This window comes from Cupressus sempervirens, chromosome 2 (genome assembly GCF_028749045.1).
Source record: "Cupressus sempervirens isolate cs-2001-9-10 chromosome 2, ASM2874904v1, whole genome shotgun sequence".
In the NCBI taxonomy this organism is placed as follows: Eukaryota; Viridiplantae; Streptophyta; class Pinopsida; order Cupressales; family Cupressaceae; genus Cupressus; species Cupressus sempervirens.
The window spans coordinates 503,407,277-503,419,783 of NC_143119.1; positions in this window are offsets into that span (position 1 = coordinate 503,407,277).

A 12,507-nucleotide genomic window follows, 5' to 3' on the forward strand; every position below is an offset into this window, starting at 1 on the left:
CTGGCAGGAGGTACAGACCCTGGAGGAACTGTGGGGGGACCTAAAAAGATTGTTGGGTCGAGTTTCATTGCTGTTGGGGATGATGGTAAGTCTGGACATGTTTCAAATACATTTTGTGGGGTCCGTGACCCACCCTTGGATTCAGCCTTTGCTTCTCATGTGTTGGGTCAGGAAAAAGAGGAAAAGAAAGATAATGTGGAATCTAATAAAGTTAATTCCTCTATTGGAGAGAAGGTAGGATCCTCAGAACATAAGACTTGGTCATCACTTTTTGGCAAGAAACCAACTGGCAAATCTTCTTTCCCGCCGGTGACTTCTAAGACTAGTTGGGAGAAAGGTGAGTTCCAAGTTTTTATCCCTAACCCCTTAGTGGATTTCTCTATTTTCTCCATGGATTTCACACTGGTGGGAAAATTTCTAGGGGGAAGACTAGATCTAGTTCCTCTAAGGAAAATGGTTAAGAGGAAATGAGCTATACGCGGGGAGCTGGACATAGCTCCCATGCTGAATGGTTTCTTTCTATTTATTTTTAACTGTAAGGAAGATATGAATCTAGTTCTCTGTGGAGGACCTTGGTCTTTTGGAAAAAGTTCTGTTACAATCAAAAAATGGGAGCCTAATATGGTTTTATCAGATTCCTTTTTCCTAACTACCTTGATTTGGGCCAGAATTCCTAGAATCCCTCTTGAATTTTGGCATGAGGACATTTTTAAGGGTATCACCAGTTCTTTTGGTGAACTGGTGGCTTTGGATGATGCTACTATGAATAGATCCAAACTCCAGAGTGCTAGACTATATGTGAAGGTGGTGGATCTAAATCATCTCCCAGAAAAGGTGGATTTAATTTCTAAGCTTGGTAAGAAAACCCAAGAAATCATTTTTGAAGATCTTCCTAATGCTTGTTATGCTTGTAAGAAATAGGGTCATTTGGTTAAAAATTGCCCCTCCAAGAGTAAAAACCACTTGAATAGTGAGAAGGAAGTGAAAAAGACTAAGGTTCAGCAAAAGAAGGTTTGGAAACCTAAAGACGTTCATCTCAAAGAGAAGAAAGAGAATGAGAACTCAAAAGCTCCACCAGCAGTTGTGGATAATGTCTCTGAGCTTCTTCTCGAGGATGGGGCTAGGCTCATGTCTGAGATAGAGAATATGAACTCTGAAAAAGAAGTGAATGGCTTACAACTAGATCCCATCCTGCCTAAACAAGGTATAGATGACCTACCGAATTTATCAAAGCAAATTCTTCTTTATCAAAAGATGGAGGATAAATGGGGTGATCTTGATGAGATGATTGAGCTTGAGGAAGGAGAATTCTTGGTTGAATCTGGAGCTCATAGTGAGGAAGATGAAACTCAGCATAGGGAGATGTAAGTTTTTGACCCTTTATTTTCCCAGGATACCCTTATTAAGGACCCTCCTGTCCTAGAATCTATCAAAGAAGATGGAGTAATCTCAAATCTTAAACCAAATTCAAGGAAAAGGGCTGAAAAAAAGAATAACATAAAGGGGGTCGAGACTCAAAGCAGTAAATTAGATTTGCATACTAAAGTGAATCCCAAAGCTTCAACCCCGATAAAACCTAGAAAAAATAAAGACCAGCAGTCCAAGGTGAAACGAGATGTTGGGTCTCCGGATGGATGTGGAAGGAAATCTTCTAAGAAAATCAGGGAGTTAGAAAGCTTACAGAATATTACTGATGGTTTTCAAGAAACTATTCTGGATTATACCCCTAAAATATGGAAATGAAAATTATGAACTGGAATATTAGGGGGTTGAACAGTTACCATAAACTAGATGTTGTTAGGAATTTTGTTAGAGAACAAAAACTTGATTTTCTTCTGCTACAAGAAACTAAGATGAACAAAGAGAAAGCAGAGCAGATAAAAGCTTTTAAACATTACTCTATAAATGCTAGTATTTCAGAAGGTGCTTCAGGGGGAACCTTGATGCTATGGAAAAAAATTGCTTTGCTAGGACTATTTTGAGTGGTATTAAAAACTTTATGATTGCTAGAATTAATAGTGTTGATCAAAAAGAGGACTGGTACATTGTGAATATATATGCACCCAACATGAAAAGCCAGAGGAAGAAGGTTTAGGACTCTATATCCAATTTTAAAAGTATGGATTACTCTGGACGGTGGATAATCATGGGAGACTTCAATGTCCCTCTTTATGACCATGAAAAAATGGGAGGTAATGCTACCCAGCTTGAAGGAAGAATGGACCTAAAAGAGTTTAAAAACAAAGAGGGATTAATGGATATGGATCTTCATGGTATTTAGTTTACTTGGAGTAATAAGAGAGTTGGCAATGATTGTATTCAGGCAAGGCTTGACCGTGCTCTTATCTCTCCTGATTGGACAAAAGATTTCATTTGCAAGTTGGAAGCCCACCAAAAAATTGGTTTTGATCATTTCCCTCTTATTTTCACAGCTAATAAGCTTAGTCCTAAGATGAATTTTCCTTTTAGATTTGAGAAGATGTGGATGCAACACCCCCAGTTTGAAAGAAAAATGGAAGAATGGTGGAACATCAAAATTGATGGTACTTCTCTCTTCAGAGTGACTTCTAAACTTAAAAATGTCAAAAAGAAAGTCAAAATTTGGAACAAAAACTACTTTGGGAACATTTTTGAGGATAAATCTATATTGAAAGAGGATATCCAAAAAATCTAGGATAAAATTCAGAAGGAGAGATATACCCCATACCTTCTTTTAGAAGAAAATGAAAAGCTGACTTAATACCATGACATCATTACTAAAGAAGAGATCTACTGGAGGAAAAGATCAAGATTGATATGGCTAGCTGAAGGAGATAAAAATACCAAATTTTTCCATCTATCCACTCTTAAACATAGATCCAAATCTCACATTTCACATCTTATGAAGGGAGATTTGAAGATTGAGGAGGATAAGGACATCATGGATGAAATGGTGACTTTTTTCTTTGGTATTATGACAGCTGACCCAAACATCAATATGGAACACCAGGCTGAGTTCCGCAAAGTGATCCCCACTCTAGTTTCAAAGGATCAGAACAAATTGTTAAGCTCAATTCCTAAGAATGATGAAATTTTCAAAGCTGTTTGTTCTCTAGGAGGAGATAAAGCTCCTGGTCCTGATGGCTTTCCCATGTTTTTCTTTCAGAAACTTTAAAAGATGTTTGTGATGCAGTGAAGGAATTCTTTGGGGAAAAACAAATGCTGAAGGAAGTTAATTCCACCTTCCTATTCCTGATTCCTAAGAAAATTGGAGCTGATTCGCCTGATCAGTTTAGGCTTATCAGTCTTTGTAATTCTTTCTATAAAATTATCTCCAAAGTTCTTACTTCTAGATTGCTTCTGGTGACCCCTTTGATCATTGCTGACCAACAAAATGGCTTCACTCTAGGTAGACAAATCCTCAACTCTATTATTTTTGCTCATGAGAATATTCATTCCTTATCTTGTTCTAACAATCAAGGATTTGTAATGAAAGTGGACATTGCTAAGGCTTATGACAGAGTTGATTGGTCTTTTCTCTCAACCATTTTGATTGCCTTTGGCTTTGAAACAAGGTTGTTGGAATGATTCATCAGTTGGTCTCTACTTCTTCTATTGCTATCCTGGTTAATGGTAGCTCTTCTCATTTTTTTAATCCTTCTCGGGGATTGAGACAAGGGGACCCTTTATCGCCCATCCTCTTTTCTATTATGGCTAATTGTTTGGGGAGGTACATTGGGGATCTAGTGCATAGAGGAGTTATTAAGGGATTGCAACCCTCTTCCCATCCTCTTATATGTTCTCATGGCCAATTTGTTGATGATACCATCTTTATGGGGAAATCTGAAGTCAGGGAAGCTAGAAATTTGAAGCAAGCAATAAATCTTTATTCTTCTACTTTAGGCCAACTGGTTAACTAGGTAAAAGTGTTGTGTTTTTTCTCAATACCCCTATTCTTAGACAACATAAAATTGCCAAAATCCTTGGATGTTCTATAGGTTCTTTCCCTTCTTCCTATCTGGGTCTTCCTTTAGGCTTGAAGGCTCTGAATTCCTTCTAGGAAGACCTTATTAACAAATTCAGCAAGAAGTTGGCTGGTTGGAAATGGAACCTTTTAAGCCAAGCTGGTAAATTAATTCTTCTTAAAGCTTCTCTCCAAAGTATACCAAATTATGCTTTAAGTCTTTTTAAAATCCCCACTAAATTTGCTAAGGCTATTGACAGAATTCAAAGGAATTTTTTATGCACTGGTTCAGAGGAAAAAAAGAGAATGCCTTTAATTTCTTGGGACCAAGTTTGTAAACCGGTTAGGGAAGGTTGACTAGGCATTCAGAAAATCAAAAGCATGAATAAAGCTCTTCTAGTTAAACAAGGATGGCGTGTTTTACATGAAAAAAAAGAGTGGAGTACCATTTGGAAACACAAGTATCTTCTTAATTCTATTTCTCTTTCTGATTTCTTCTCTTCTTCTGATGTTATTCATCCTTCCTCCATATGGGGAGCTCCGCAAGGAACAAAGAAAATTCTTGGAGAAGGGTGCTCTTGGAAAATTGGTAATGGGATTAGGGTGAGATTTTGTGAAGATTTCTGGCTTAAGGATCACCCCTTGATTGAAGATGTTCAAGATATGACACAAGTTGACTTATGCAAGCAGAGATATGGCACTCTTGTTAGTCATTAATGGCAGAACGACTCTTGGGTGAACTTGAAGGACATTGATCAAAGCTTCAATCACATCCAATTATCTCTCAATGTTGTTTCTCTCCACCCTTCTTTTGAGGATGAGATTATTTGGTATGCTAATCCTAGTGGCCAATTCAAAGTTTCTTCCTTCTTTGAAGGAAAATCTTCCCTTTTGGTCTCAGGCTTGGACTAAGGGCCTCATTCCTAAAATTAACATCTTCTTTTGGGTCCTGCTTCAAAATAAAATTTTGACCCTTGATAACTTGCAGAAAAGAGGTATAAATTTGGTGAATAGGTGTATTTTATGCAAGAATGGATTTGAAGATAGAGACCACCTATTTTTGAACTGCTCTTATACCCAAAAAGTTTGGACTGAGATCCTAATGTATTGGAACTTGACCTGGGTTCATCAAAACAATGTGGAATCTTCTTTTAAAAGCTAGAAATGCCCTTCTAAGAATTCTGATGTTCAATCCCTATGGAAAATTAATCTTCCTCATCTCTGGTGGGGTATTTGGAAAGAAAGAAATAACAAAATTTTTAGAAATAGAGAGGTCCCAGGATGGGTGCTTGGTCAAAATATTATTAGAGATTTTAAGGAGAATTTTAGATCTCTGAAGAACCCTGATCAAACCTTTCCTATTGATAATCCAATGCTTTCTAAAAATCCTAAACTTCAAACTGATAACCCAAGATTGACCATCACTTGGAGTTCCCCACTAATGGTTGGATTAAAGAAAACTTTGATGGTGCTGCTAAGGGCAACCCGAGAAGTGCGGGTTGTGGAGGTGTGTTGAGAGATCATATGGGAAATGTTAAAGATGCTATAGCAATCCCTATAGGCCAGACTAATAGTCACATTGCTGAACCAACGACTGTCCTTTATACTATGAAAAATTCCGTGAATTTGGGATGTCCAAATTTATGGTTGGAAGGTGACTCTTTAAATATTTATTAATATCCTAAATAATAAAAGTTCTATCTCATGGTCAATAGAGGCCAAAATCAAGGAGATCAAATACCTTATTCAAAAATTTGAAAATGTTGTCATATCCCATACCTTTTGGGAGGACAATAGTGTTGCTGATTGGATAGCCAACTATGCTGTCCTAACGGGGCAAATGGTGAGGTGGACCAATAAATTAACTAACGAAGTTGATCTCAAAGCAATTATTCATTATGAAGCCATCCATGCACAAGTGGGAAAGATTTTTAAAGATTAGAAAGTTAATGATTTCGTGGAGTGATCATATTATTGCTAGAATTTCTTCCCCAATGAAGTACACTCAAATGAATGCGATGTGGTTTTTGCACGTATCTTCGAAAAAGAGAGTCTCTTTTGATGGAATGAAAAATAGTTTTCATTTTAACCCTTTCATTCTCTATGTCTGGTTAATCTGGTTTGAGTGTGTTCTCTATTCTCTGCAGATGGGGGGCGAACTGCGCAAGTAGGAACCAAAAAATTGTGATGCCTGGAAGGCTCGTGAGGATGTATGGAAAATTTTGCAAAAAGGAAATGTGACTTGTTATCTGGAGCAACTCAATGGTTTTAAGCCACACATCACTACGACTTTCTTTAAGAACTGGTCCAATGATAAAGTCACTCTCCATGGTGTTACTGTGAAACTTGCGGAGGATTTTATTGCAGAGATCACGGGGCTCCCCACAGTGGGCATAAAATTCACCAAGCAAACAAGTATTTCAAATGCAGCCTACAAAATTTTTTTGAAAACGGAAGATGAGGAGATGCAACTGGAAAAGAGTGGTGATTTCTTCAATGTGCATCAGAAAAAGGAGATCTAGAGGGATGTTCTTTGTTGTATCTGTAAGTATTTCATACTTGATGGAAGAAGTAAAAGAATTCATAAATGCCAGTTTGTTTTTTTAAATCACTTTAGACACAAAGATAGAATATCTTTCCCCTTCTTTTTGCAATTTTCTTTACTTCATAGTTTAGAAGCCCATAAGAAGAAGAAGTCCAGACCCATTTTACATGAAGGGCTAATTCTTCTTATTGAGAGGTATTGTAAAAATAAACACATTGCCTCTACTCCCTCTAAGGAAAAGAAGAAGGACTCCATTAAGAGTAAGAAGGGTGACTCTGTTAAAGGTAAAGATAAAGCCCTGAATTTGAAACCCTCGGCTTCTCAAAAACATGAGGATGAGGAGTCTGAGACCAAGAAATTGTAAAGCCATGAGAATATTAACCCTGAGGATGAGGATGATACTAACATCAAAGATTTAAGCTCTAATTTGGATGGGTACCTAGAGACTGAAGGTAATAATGAAAAAGGGAAAGAGGAAGCCAATAGTGAAGGTAATTCTGAATAGAGTAAATCTGTTAATGAGGGTAACTAGGCTATATCTAGTAGGGGTGATAAAGCAGAAGATAACACTGTCGGGAACCTTGTTGAGAAGAGTAAGGAGGACCATACGACTAAGACTACTTCTCCTATTAAGGGGATAGAGGAAGAAAAAAGGAAGGACTCTGCTAGGGCTCGAAAGGAGGATCAAATGGAAATGGAGGATAACAATGACAATGTCCACTTCCCCCCTCACGAGACTGCTAAAGATGATAGTGATTCAATGCATAGGGATACCATGCTCACCTTCCTGCATTCTGCAAAGGTTAAAGTCGACACCATGCTCAAAGTAGATTCCTGGATCTACAATAAAATGATGGGTTTGAAGAAAAAGGTGGAAATCCTGCAACAAAACCAGGATACTATCAATGCCAAAATTAGCCAACTAGAAGGGTAGATGGGAGACATCCCTAACAAACTTAACAACTATGAGCAGAACCTCAGAATGTTAATCAAGGAGAGTGGCACTAAGATGGAGCAGGTCACCTTGAGTATATGTGTGGCCACTGCAAGCCTGTACAAAAGGGATAATGAAGAAATCACTTCGGCTGAGGGTCTGAGCAAAAGAACAAGGAAAAGCTTGAGGAAGAGTGCAATGAAAGTTGTTGCTACTTTAGTTGTTGATACCATTCAAGAGACTGCAACAATTGGTAAGGAAGCTGCTAAAATGATCTTAGAGCTGCAATAGTGGCTCTGGGTCGGGTTCTCTGGTTTTTTTCCTGTCTGGTGCTGGTTATTGGTTGGGGTCTCTGGTCCTAGTTTTTGGTTTTTCTCCTTTAGACTATTAGTGGTTTCAGGTCCCTGTAAAACTTGGGTTAGTTTGTTTTTGCACTTTTCTAGTGGTTTCAAGTCCCTGTAAAACCTGATTTTGATTCTGTTCTACAGTTTGTTGCAGGTTTCTTTTTCCTGTTGGGCTGTAATGCTTTATCTTTTTGTTTTTTGTTAAAGGGTTTCGGGGTCCCTTCAAAACCTGATTTTACCGTAATCTAAAATATATCTTATTATTCAGTTTCTTAAAATCTTGCCAAAAAAGAAGAACTATGGAACTTGTTTCTAAAAATAGGGGTTCCATAAGGAACAATCAAAACAACCAATCAAATTGATGGAAATTAATTTTTAGAAAATATGAAATTCATAAATAAATTATAAATCCTTACAAATATTTCAATTACATAAAAATTGTAATTGTTGATTGGTGCAAATAAATTGAGTTATAGGAAAAAGTGAATACAATAGTGTATTGGAACTTTTACAAAATAATCTACTTGATAAATTAAATTACCCTTGTGATTTTATTTTAGGAGAATTTAATTAACACTACTTGAAGTATATTAATAATGTTTTAGGATAGTGGTATTTGACTGAAAGAGAATGCTTAGTGACACTTGCGCATAATTATTATTCACTTTATAGGATTTTGTTCTTTATGTATGATTAAAATTGGATACTTCAAATCTTGGTAAATAACAAAAGTTTAATTAAGAAATAGAGAGTTTCATAGCCTATAGTTATTCTTTGGAATTGAGACTCAATGGAAATAGAACCCTAATTACTACATAACATTGAGCAATAATTCTTGAGATATTTTTATGATTACTTTCATTGTAAGTTATCATTTAATATATTATTAATCATGTAACCTATTTTTTTTTTAATGTTATATTGAAAGGAATTAGATTTCTATCTTGGAATATAGAATTTATATAAAGATATTTCTCAATAGACTAACATTCACTAAGTACCATCATAGATCCTTATAGTAGTAATGCACACAAGACATCTTCTTTGAGATTTCTTAATAATGGTTTTATTTTGTTAATTTTATTTGAAGGTATGCAATTGTCTTAGTATCAATATGATCAAGAAGAAATTAACAAGTCAATATAAAGATATTTATTTCTATAATAGATATATTATTGTTAACCATTATCCTTGGAATGTTTTACATAGTATTCCTCCAAACTTAGATCTTGTCTCTACTTAAGTAAGTGGTAGTTGACAAGATAATGGTATGGGGTATATGACCCTAGAAGGGTTTGTGTGCCATTTTGATACACACTATAATGTATGATATTTTGTATTTAATTTTCCTTTATGAACCAATATATCATGGTTCAAGATTAATGGGTCAAACTAAAAAGTTTCTAAGCATGAGCATAGGCAAGGCCATCAATGATGAGCCCTTGTGGCTTAGGTCCAGTCCATTAGTCAAGTTAATTTTTTAATATCAACTAATGATTTACATAGTTAAGATACTAATGAAGTATTTATTTATGATCATGTATCTAATGTATTGCAACTAATAGGTTAGAATGTGTGTAGTTACAAGTGTTAGACATAGTGGTCACTATGAAATGGCAAGTTAGCGATGTTCAGGTATGTAACCATAACCATTGTTAGTTTAACATGAAAAGTAGTGTAATATATTAACTCTATCAAGTTTTACAATGTAAATCAAATATAATTTTAACTTATAGGTTATATAATTTGGATGTTATAGTGAATGTGATCTAACCTAGTAGTGCAATTAATGTTGTTTAATGTAATGATGTCATGGGATCTTTGAGAAAGTTAGATGGATTAATGTAATTTTTATTTAATGTTTGATCATGTATGAATAATTTTATATAAACATAGGTTAGCTTGCTATTACAGAATATACATTATTTTTCTTCCACATTCATGTGCTATTATTCACATCTAATTGTTGAAATAATTGATTAATTGTGTATTGTCTTTGATGTTACATAAAATGTCATATCATTACCAATTAGTGTATGCTAAGCTCACCTAGGTATTGAAGACATTTTTTTGTGTCTACCAAGAATTCTAAGGTTTTCCTAGTTCAGAAGAAAATATCTATTGAGTTCACTTGGGCATAAAAAGAGATTTTGCAGAATTTGAGTGTTAATTGAGCTCACTCAGTTAATGAAGGAAATGTTGGATGGAACCAATGTCAATCAATCTCACTCGATTGCCAAAGGAACTTTGTGGATATGTAGTGTTGACTGAGTTCACTTGGTTAACACTGGAAAATTATTTTTGAGTTAGTTTCTACCAAGTAGGGTCAGCTAACAAAGGATTTTCTTGTTTTGGCATATTAAGTTCAAATGAATTGTTTGTTGGTTCTAGCCAACTAAGAAGGTGAATATTAATGATTCTAAGTTGTATTTTAGCCGACTTGACAATATGAAAGATATAAGTATAAGGTCAAGTTGAGAATTAGAATGTGTGAAAAATGTATAAAAGAGAATTGAAGATTTGATGATGCTAAGAGGAAGCAAATCAAAAGGATAAATAGAAGAGTGAAAATCAATAAATAGTTGCAATTGGTATTTTTTGCCAAATTGGGTTTCCACATTAATCTTGGTGTCAAATGTGTTCATGCTATTTCTTTTTGTTAGTGTAGTTTTTTATTTTTCCTATTTTGCTAGGTTTTTCCTACACTTTTAACAATCTTGCTTAGGTTAATAAAGCATGTCTTATTAGGTGAATGGTTGTGAGGTGTCACCTTCCTACTTGTGAGCATCCATTAGCTATCTTGGGAAGATACTTTGCTATCTTTAGTTCGATAGATGGTTGCTCCTCATTGGTTGGTGTTGCCACCTCTTCCCTCTTCCTAGCCTATATAAGCATGCTATCTGGCTTGTATTTGTATCTCTTGTTTTTGCATCCTCTTAATGCTATTTTGCTTCCAGCATTTGCATTACTCTCTTGGAGACTAACTCTATGATGCTATTTTGATTTTGTATCATTTGCATTCATAGTTTAGATATTTATTCTTTGCACTAGTTTTTTGGGTTATTAATCTTATCAGATTCTAACATGGTATCAAAGCTTTTCTATGTGCAAGAGTAGATTTATTTTCCTTATTTGAGAGATTCGGACGGGGGGGGGGCTAATAAACTTTATTGTAATTTTTTGAAAAACAAAGTATGCTCTTCTCTTGCATCTTTGGATGATCCTGAGAATCATAAAAGTTTTGACAAAAATAGTTTTTCTCTAGGGTTTCAATCTCAAATCTGACAACCAACTTGCATATTTGGAGTTTTCAATCAGTATTGCAGGTTCCAACGTTCCATTGATGGACTTAGGAAGCTGATCCAGCATTTGCATGTCATATTTTGGTTGCTAGGGTCATTTTTGATTTTTGGAGCCATTTTTTACTGTTAAAGGCATCTGATTTACACTATAGTAGCATCTTCTGTACATAAGCAAGAAAAACATTTTTTGAGTTTTTTTTGCAGCCCCAAAAAACCATCTGGGTATCTTTTAGATTTTGCATGCAAGCTTTATATTTTGCAGAATCGAGCATGGAAAGCTATAGCCATACCCCTCTCCGTTGGTAGTTGCAGATTTGAACACAATTTTCAAATGTCTCGTTCTTGCTCATACGGACTCCGATTTTGATGATTCTTGTTATGAACTTGGCTATTTTTTTGTGCTCTATCCACTAGTGAAGTTTTTTTTGATTTTCATGCATGAATTCTTTAGAAATTGCAGATTCTCAACTGTGACTGTGCATAGTTCTCATTTTGGAAACTTTGGAGTATCATAACTTTCTCATAAGACCTCATATCGAGGCGATTCTTTTTTTGAAAGTGTATGATTTTTCGAGTAGATCGCAGTGGTGCTATTTGTTTCTTTGATTATTATGCCCAAGTTTTACTTTTAGCATATGCTCTTCATGAGGGTTTGTAATGCATTGAAATCAAGACCACTAAGTATTTCTTTCTAGTGGTAGTTGTAAATGCACTAAAATAAAGTGCCAAATCATATTTCTTTGGGAGGGGTTCTTTGATTGAGTAAAAAAGGGGGGGGCATTGTTGTGGCTAGGTTCTCTTCTTTTTAGCATTTCTTTGCATTTCTTCATCATGGATCAAACAAATATGCCCATCCTAACTCCATACAATTACTTTGAGTGGAAATCACGCATGACAATTCACTTAAGAAAAGCTGGATTAAATAGGATAACTATGGGACTTGAAACTGAACCTGCTAAAGATGAAGACAAGCCTAAGTGGTTTAACAAATGTGATGAGGCATATGGAACATTGTGTTTGTCTATTTCTCCTGATTTGCTATTTCACATTGAGTCTTTGGATACACCAAATGAAGTATGGACTACACTAGAAACACTATTTGGCACACAAAATTCAATGAGGGGTCATATGTTGGAAAATGAATTAATTAGTTTGAGTCCAGGCAATTTCAACACAATCCAACATTTCTTCACCAAATTGAAATCACTAAGGCAACAGTTAAAATAATGTGGAATTGAAAAGAAAGATGAACAACTGATTCTTAGTATTCTCTCTAAGCTAAGTTCAGAATATTTTGTGTTTGTCTCTACCTTCTATGCTACTAAGGGTGCACTTGATACTCAATTCACCATGCCATCTTTAGATGATTTTGCTGTCAATCTCACTCGAAAACAAGACAAGCTAATCCAGATGGGCACTCTTAAGTCCTCTAAGTCACA